This window comes from Ceratotherium simum, chromosome 1, assembly GCF_057802395.1.
Source record: "Ceratotherium simum simum isolate JZ-2026a chromosome 1, ASM5780239v1, whole genome shotgun sequence".
NCBI lineage: Eukaryota > Metazoa > Chordata > Mammalia > Perissodactyla > Rhinocerotidae > Ceratotherium > Ceratotherium simum.
The window spans coordinates 16325651-16335032 of record NC_141900.1 but is presented as its reverse complement, the minus strand read 5'-3'; positions in this window follow the sequence as shown (position 1 = coordinate 16335032).

Below are 9382 nucleotides of genomic sequence, written 5' to 3'. Positions count from 1 at the left end.
CATCAAAGCAAAGGCCCCTTTGTTCTCGCAATTACCAGGGTTGCTTCGTTAGCAATTTGGGAATGTATTTTTGAAAGGAAGACACTCTTCAGTAACTGAAATGGAAACATGCCAATGCAAACATACTTGAGAAATGTGAAGAAATTTCTTCACTTTTATTAAGGGCACTTTTATCATTTGGCAATATGATTCTTTACCTGGTAATGCCAAAGGAGAAAAAAATTTCTGTGAAGACATTTTTTTTCCTGGAATAAAAGAAGAGATTTGTAGAATTCTATCTCCTAAGAAATAATAGATTGTTTATTTGAGTTAAAATCTGAAATCACATCAAGCATCTTTTGTGATCACAAGATGTGTAACTAGAAATCAACTGAAAGAAGAAAGCTGGAGGGGCCTGCCCCGTGGTGTAGCAGTTAAGTGCTACACCTGCTGGCGGCCCAGGTTCTGATCCCAGGCGCACACCGACGCACAGCTTGTCAGTCCATGCTGTGGCAGCGTCCCACATAAAGTGGAAGAAGATGGGCACAGATGTTAGCTCAATGCCAGTCTTCCTCAGCAAAAAGAGGAGGATTGGCATGGATGTTAGCTCAGGGCTGATCTTCCTCACAAAAAAAGAAAAAGAAGAAGGCTGGAAAAGTCACAAATATGCTACCAAATAACTATCGGATCAATGAAGAAATCAAAGGAGAAATTAAAAATACCTAAATTCACATGAAAATGAAGCACAGCATATCAAATTCTATGGGATACAGCAAAAATGGTACTAAGAGGAAAGATTATGGCAATACAGGCCTAGTTGTAAAAACAAGAAAAATCTCAAATAAACACTGTAACATTACACCTATGGGAACAAGAAAAAAAAGAACAAATGAAGCCCCAAATCCAAAATCCATAGAAGGAAAGAAATAATAAATATCAATATGGGGGCCATCCCGGTGGTGCAAGTGGTTAAGTGCGCGTGCTCCGATCCAGCAGCCCGTGGTTCACCGGTTCGGATCCCAGGTGCGCACCGGCGCACCACTTGTTAAGCCATGCTGTGGTGGCGTCCCATATAAAGTAGAGGAAGATGGGCGTGGATGTTAACCCAGGGCCAGTCTTCCTCAGCAAAAAAGAGGAGGGTTGGCATCAGATGTTAGCTCAGGGCTGGTCTTCCTCACAGAAAAAAAAAAAATCAATGTGGAAATAAATGAAATAGACTAAAAAGAAAATGGAATGGATCAATGAAACTAAGAGCCAGTTCCTTGAAAAGATAAACAAAATTGACAAACCTTTACTAGGCTCACTAACAAAAAAAGGAGAAGGCTCAAATACATAAAATTAAAAAGGAAAGAGAAGGAATTACAACAGATACCACAGAAATACAAAGGATTATAAGAGAATACTATGAAAAGCTATATGCCAACAAGTTGGATAAGCTAGAAGAAATGGATGAATTCCTGGAATGATATAACCTTCCAAAATGAAATCAAGAACAAATTGAGAATCTGAATAGACCAATCACTTGCAAGGAGATTGAAACAGCAATGAAACACCTCCAAAAATACAAAAGTACAGGCCTACATGACTTCTCTGGTGAACTCTACCAAAGGTTCAAAAATGATTTAATACCTTTTTTTCTCAAACATTTCCAAAAAATTAAAGAGAGGGGGACCCTTCCCAAGTCATTTACAATTTCAACATTACCCTGGTACAAAAAACAGATATGGGTGACACAGAAAAAGAAAATCACAGGCCAATATTGCTGATGAACATAGATGCAAAATTCTCAACAATATTAGCAGATTGGATACAACAATACATTGTGGATACACCACAATCATGTGGAATTTCTTCCAAGGATGCAAGGGTCATTCAACATCCACAAATCAATCAATGTGATACACTACATTAATTAAATGAAAAATAAAAATCACAGGATCATCTAAATAGACGCAGAGAAAGCATTTGACGGGATTCACCATCCATTTATGATAAAAACTCTCAATAAAATGGGTACAGAAGGAAAATACCTCAACATAATAAAGGCCATATAAGACAAAGCCACAGCTAACATTATACTCAATTGTGAAAACATGAAAGCTATCCCTCAGGAACAGGAACAAGACAAGGATGCCCAATTTTGCTGCTCTTATTCAACATAGTATCAGAAATCCTAGCCAGAGCAATTAGACAAGAAAAGGAAATAAAAAGTATCTACATTTTAAAGGAATAAGAAAAACTGTCATTCTTTGTGGATGATATGATTTTATATATAGAAAACTATAAAGAATCCACCAAAAAACTATTGGAAATTAAAAATGAAAGCATCAAATTTCTAGGGTGCAAAATCAACATATAAAAGTCAGTAGTGTTTCCATGCACTAACAAGGAAGTAGCAGAAAGAGAAATCAAGAATAAAATTCCATTTATCATTTCAACAAAAAGAATAAAATACCTAGGAATAAATTTAACCAAGAAGGTGAAAACCTGTGCACTGAACACTAAAAGACATTGTTGAAAGAGATTGAAGAAGACACAAAGAAATGGAAAGAATTTCTGTGTTCACATATTGGAAGAATTAACATACTTAAAATGTCCATATTACATAAAGCAATCTACAGATTCAATGCAATCCCAATCAGAATCTCAATGACATTTTTCAAGGAAATAGAACAAAGAATCCTAGAATTTATATGGAACAACAAAAGACCCCAAATAGCCAAAGCAATCCCGAGAAGACAGAACAAAGATGCAGGTGTCAGACTCCTGAATTCAAAACATACTACAAAGCTACAGTAATCAAAGCAGCATGGGACTGGAAGAAAAACAGACACCTAGATCAATGGAATATAACTGAGAACCCAGAAATAAAACCACGCTTCTTTGGACAGCTAATCTTTGACAAAGGAGTCAACAACATACAAAGGAGAAAGGAAAGTCTCTTCAGTAAATGGTGTTGGGAAATCTTGACAGCCACATGAAAAGAAATTAAAGTAGGCCATTATCTTACACCATATGCAAAAATTAACTCAAAATTGATTAAAGAATTAAATGTAAGACCTCACACAAAAATTCCCAGAAGAAAACATAGACAGTATACTCTTTGATATCAGTCTTAGCAGTATCTGGTTTTTCTTTGCTGGGAAAGATTCGCACTGAGCTAACATTTGTTACAAATCTTCATCTTTTTCTTTTTTTCCTCCGCAAAGCTCCAGTACATTGTTGTATATTCTAGTTGTAGGTCCTTCTAGCTCTTCTATGTGAGCTGCCAGCATAGCATTTCTACTGACGAGTGGTGTGATTCTGTGCCCAGGAACCGAATGCAGGCCACCAAAGCAGAGCACATGGAACCTTAACCACTAGGCCATCAGGGCTGGCTCTTAGCAGCAACCTTTTGAATACCTTGTGTCCTCAGCCAAGGGAAACAAAAGAAAAAATTAAAAAAAAATAGGACTGCATGAAACTAAAATGCTTCTGCATGGCAAAAGAAACCATCAACAAAATGAAAAGACAACCCACCAACTGGGAGAAAATATTTATAAATCATATATCAGATAAGAGTTTAATTTCCAAAATATATAAAGAACTCACACAACTCAACAACAAAAAAATTGAACAACCTGATCAAAAAATGGGCAGAGGGTATGAACAGACATTTTTCCAAACAAGACAAACAAAGGGCCAACAGGCACATGAAAAGATGTTTAACATGACTAATTATTAGGGAAATGTAAATCAAAACTAGAATGAGATATCATCTCACACCTGTCAGATTGGCTATTATTAAAAAGACAACAAATAACAAGTGTTGGAGAGGTTGCAGAACAAAGGGAACCATCAAACACTGCTGGAAGGAATGCAAACAGGGAAAACCAGTATAGAATACAGTATGGAGATTTCTCAACAAATTAAAATGTAAAAATATCCTTTGATCCCTCTATTCCATTTCTGGGTATTTCCAAAGAATACGGAAACACTAATTCAAAAATATATATACGCACTTATGTTCATTTCAGCTTTATTCACAATAGTCAAGACTTGGATGGAACCCAAGTGCCCATTATCAACGGATAAATGGATAAGGAAGATATGGTATATATATATACATTAGAATACAATTCAGCCTCAAAAGAGGATGAAATAGTTCCATTTGTAACAACATAGATGGACCTTGAGGGTATTATGCTAAGCGAAAAAAGTCAGAGAAAGATGAACACTGCATGATTTTACTCAGATGGGGAAGATAAACAAACACACAGATAAGAACAACAGATTGCTGGTTACTAGAGGGGAAGGGGGTGGGGGAAGTGCAAAGGGGTAAAGGGGCTCTTCTGTATGGTGACTACACGTGAACGGAGACTAGACATTTGGGGTTGAACATGATGCAGTCTATACAAAAGCCAAAATATAATGGTGGACACCTACAGTTTACACAACGTTATAAATCACTGTGACCTAAGTAAAATAAAAATAATTAAAATAAATATAATGAGAAATTAAATCTCAGTAAATTGAAAAAGAAAAAAAAGAACTGAGCATTTTTACTGCTATCATTAATATTTCGTATCTGTACAACTTAAGGCAAAAGAGACATTCAAGCCCAATAAGCCACCCTCAGCACCCCAAGCAGAAACAATGTCTCTGACTTGGCAGACAGGTTCCGTAAGAATCAGGAGAGAAAACAGACTTTGTGTTGTAAAAATCAAAAGTTGTTAAAGAAAAGGGGAGAAAAAATCATCAAGACAGAGCCCGTTACAGGCCTTTCTAATCGCCCAATTTCACATGTGGTCTCTATGCGCTCAATAATATGCAGAGAGAGTTTTAATATTTTGAAATGTGAATTTTTTTTTCAAAATAAATTTTAAAATAAAATTCAAAAGTCATGAATGTTTTCTACTAGACAATTTGAGGACTACAGAAATGACATAGAAAAAAATATCCACAATCCCACCATCCAGAGATGACCACTGCAGAGCTGTGCCCTTTCCACTGAACACATTCTTGGGGCTGAATAAAAAGAGCCCCCAAGACAGAACAGTCAACATGGGTTTCAGGTGGGCCTCACAGTTTTTTGAATCATGATTTTTACAAGATGACTCCTAAGTTATAGATATCACTTTCCCACAGTACTAGGAGGAGTTAGTGTGGGGAGTTAGATGATATATATGTTATATGAAAAACAGTGACTCTGAAGAATTTCTTGAATTTTCTGCAACATTCATTAGAAAATATAATGTTGCTTCTATTATTCAGAGTCATTGTGTCTCACTCTCTTCAGGTCTGAAAGGAAAATAATTTGAGCCAAAATCATCAGGATCTTTCAGGCATCCAAGTACACAAAATCTCCCACCCACTACAGAATGTGAACACCACAATAAAAATCAAAATATTCATCTCACTTCAACAGACATTACTTGAGTCCCCACTATATTCAGTGCTGTACATTCTAGTAAGATGCTTTCAGTCTTTCTACGAATCAGCAATTTAAACCACCATTCAGTTGGCAAACATTCACTTAGGACGGGGCTGGTTTCCTCTGGCTGGTTTGCCTTTGTTGTGTGTTTACCAAATACCTTGGGGAAGCTCACCACAGCCTAACAGAGGAGGAAATGACTCCAAATATGGACTTCGCTTTCCCTCAATAGTGGTTGTTGGGTCCAAGCACAAGGCCACTGTCCTCCCCAATGTGCGTAAGTCAAGGGGACTACAGAACGATGATTGAAAACAGATTTAAATTGATTTGGGATGACTACTCATGAGAGTCTTTTGATATCTAGTTAATCTCTCTTTAACTAAACTGTAATAGTCAACCACACTACAACAGATGTGGTGCTAAGCCCTAGTATACAAAGATGTGTGATACCTGTGTGTGTGTGTGTGTTTCTGTATGTATATGTAAACTTGTTGTTATTTTGTTTCTTTGTTTTTTATTCACTAACATTTACTGAGTTCTGACAACATGCCATGCACTGGACCAAATCCTTAGTGTGCATCATCTCAGGAACCCTCACAACAACCCGTGAGGTAACTATAGGACCTCTGTGTTACAAGTGAGGAAATGGACTGGAGAAGATATCCACCTGATGCACAGCTAGTCAGTGTCAGAGCCCAAGTCAGACCTGGATCTCTCTGTACAAGAGGCCTAGGTCCTAACCACTTTGCTGTACCGTATGTGTAGCCAGAAAATGGCAGCCCAGCAGGAGAAAGGGCTCTACAGGAGCAACCTGCAGCCTTGACAGAGCAGGTGAGATCTGTATTGTCTGCTGTGACAGCGCCTGGCTCAGAGGAGTCAATCAAACACTCACCATTGGGTGAATGGAATCCTAAGCCAGAAGATGAATGACTCCTCAAACTCCAATCCAAAGTAGACTATGAATCGGACTCATTAAGTATCAGTGTTTATAACTTTTGTGAAAAATCAAATATCACCACTCCAGGGCATGCATCTGATATATTATGATGCAGTCGGCCCTGCTTGTGGTTAGGTCATGCTGTGTTTGTTACATTATAGCCTCTAAGAGAATGAAGAGCATTTAATCTAATATCCAGTTTTTTAATAAAAGCAGAAAGGCAGATCACAAAAAAAACAAGGTAATGCAAATTGACTAGTAGAAAAGAAGTCACAGAAATGATGTGATGTACATATCTTGGCAAAAAATAAAATGGAGAGAGTGGAGAGGTTGACCCAGATCAATAAACATGGATGCCATGGGAAAGCCTGTTGGGGAGAGAGTAGATTCCTGAAAAAACGAGGCTGATAATTTGCACTTACTTATGCAAGTGCAAGAGAAAATATAGAATTTGGCAACTCGATACACAGTCACCCATATGAATGTGTATCTAGAAAACTACATAAAGCATACAGGTGGTAACTGTGCTTTCCCAGTTCATAACAATGAATGAAGAACCACTGAACACTTATTGACTGACATGGCTCTAACGTCTGCCACTGTGCACCTCCCAGAAGGCACAATAGTAAGTGGCTAGTCTTTGTTCCCTACAGTGTGAACGGTGAGGGTAGACATAGAAGGTTCAGGTGTCTTGTCTACCTTAAATTTACCCAAGGGAATGCCTGCCTCCATTGTGACAGTGTTGTCAGATGAAATGTGCAGCAGGTGCTGCACGGCTTGACCAGGGCTTTCTTGATCCCAATGTATGGACTTCGTAGAAATTGTTACAGCAGATAACACATTCCAGCTGGGCTGTTTCTGACAGTCCTTTGGTTCTGGAAAGTGGAGGTTGCTCTAGATGACCCGCACCATGCACACACACTGAAAAAGAAGAGGAGGAGAAGAGTAATCAGCAAAACCTTACAAATTTTTTAAAATTACAAAGTTAGAGAATATCTGTAAAGGGAATTGGGGAGGGACACAACTTTCAAGCTCCAAGGACTGCCAGAGGTAATGCTGGGAAGAGTGACAGCATGTCAGAATGAACTGTGCTCTCCTCTAGGGCAGCCTGCAACCACTGCTGAGGAAAGTCTCAGACCACTGTGGCTTGGCTGAGTCACCAAGTCAAACCTCCCAATGGGGAGGGTGAACTTGGCTCCCTTGACTCACTGTGAAGGAGTGTCCTCACCACCAGTTAGCATATCCACTCTCTGTGAAGACAGTAGTGCCAGGTCCTCACCTTAGATCACACGAGAAGTACGGGTGCCCACCACAGAACTCTGAGTAGGCTCATTAATACAAACACTCTTCATGAAGCTTTCAGTATGTGCAAGGCATTATGCTAAATTATTTGGGTATAATAAAGGTGCAATGATATGGCACCTAACCCTGGAGAGCTGTCTAATGGGGAGATGGTGTGACTTAATGCTATGATCTTGGTCTTCTCTTGTTTCTCCGACTGCCTGTCATAGGATAAATCCTCAATAACCCCAGTGAGTTTTCAGGCCAAAGTTGGTGGGGGGAACGGAGGCTGGTCCAGGCTGTGTTATGCATCATTGGGCCCACAGAGAACTTCTGTAACCAGCTGGAGAGACTTTGGTTCCTCAGTCTGCTTCCACCTGTTCAGCTGCCCACACACCAAACAGCTGAGAGATACTGGCACCTTCAGGGGTCTAAATACTCTATTCTGGTTTGTTTGCTTCTGTTTAAGATTCAGATTGACATGCTCTCCCTCGGCCACCGGAACAATGTATCTCTACTAAACCCCAGCTCCTCCTCTATGAAACTGGGTTTCTGCTTTCCGGGTTCCTGAGTTTCCTATTTCTCTGTTTTACTTTTTCTAACCCAAGACATTCCATCTGGCCTAGGGTATGTTTTTTATTTTTATCGACTATTCTTCCAAATCCACCAAGTTACTGTTTTCCAGATTTTTCTTCTCACTTTACCTCTCTGCCTGAGAGATCTTTTCCCATTCTTGGCTTTAAATATCTTGAGGGAATGGGGGCAAGGGATGCCAGGAGGAAATTACAGATCCATCTCCATCCCACATCATCTCCTGAGCTCCATACCCACATACCCAGCTGACTACTGGGCATGTTCAAGTGTCTGACATAGGAGCTCAAACTGACTTTGTACACATACCAGGGTGAACTCCTTCTCCCACCAACCCATCTCTTCTTCCTGTCTCAGTGAAGGACTTTTTGCTACCAACTTTGTCCAAGTCAGGAACCTGACTGTCAGCCTCAATTCCCCCCTTTAAGCAGAGTTAAGATCTCGCTCAATGTCACAGACCTTATAAAGCCAAAGCAGGAGTCAGTGAGGGGTGAAGATGGGGGTTTAGAGTGGTGTGAGGGTTCACAGCAGAGCACTGGGCAGCTCCTCTTGGGGAATGGGGATGATGTTCTGTAAGAAGATGAGTGAGGAGCTTGTTCCCCCTGTTGGCCACGCCCCTCATTATCACCAGTTCACAGAGCTCAGTCCTCCCTGGAGTCAGGCACTGAGATGGTGCCTGAAGAGGATTGTGTTTTATTAGGACAACGGGGAAGACTAAATGAAGGAACAACCTGAAAACAGAGCGAAAGTAAGTTTCAGCCTCCTCTACCCGGACCCCTTCTCAAACATACTGGGAGGTCTTAGCCTTAACCCAGGCCTTCAGAGGAGGGTGGGAGGTGTTGGTCTCTTTCACAGCAGACATGTCTTAATTATAAATTTCTAAGCACAAAAACATAAACTGAGGGAGATAGAGGATGATATAATAATCTGAGGGACAGATTTCCTGCAGATTATTTAGACTTTTCCTTCATTAATCATTTGTACCAATTATTGTTTCACCTGGAAACTGGCTAGGTTGCAGTAGATGGTCTCTGGGGTTCACATAAAGTAGAAGTTATAGAGAATATCGCTCTTTTGGAGAATCAAGTGTGTGTGTGTGTGTGTGTGTGTGTGTGAGTGAATAGCCAAAGGAAGAAGATTAAATTGAACCAGGAGGCAGTGATGGCCAGGGGGCAGGACCA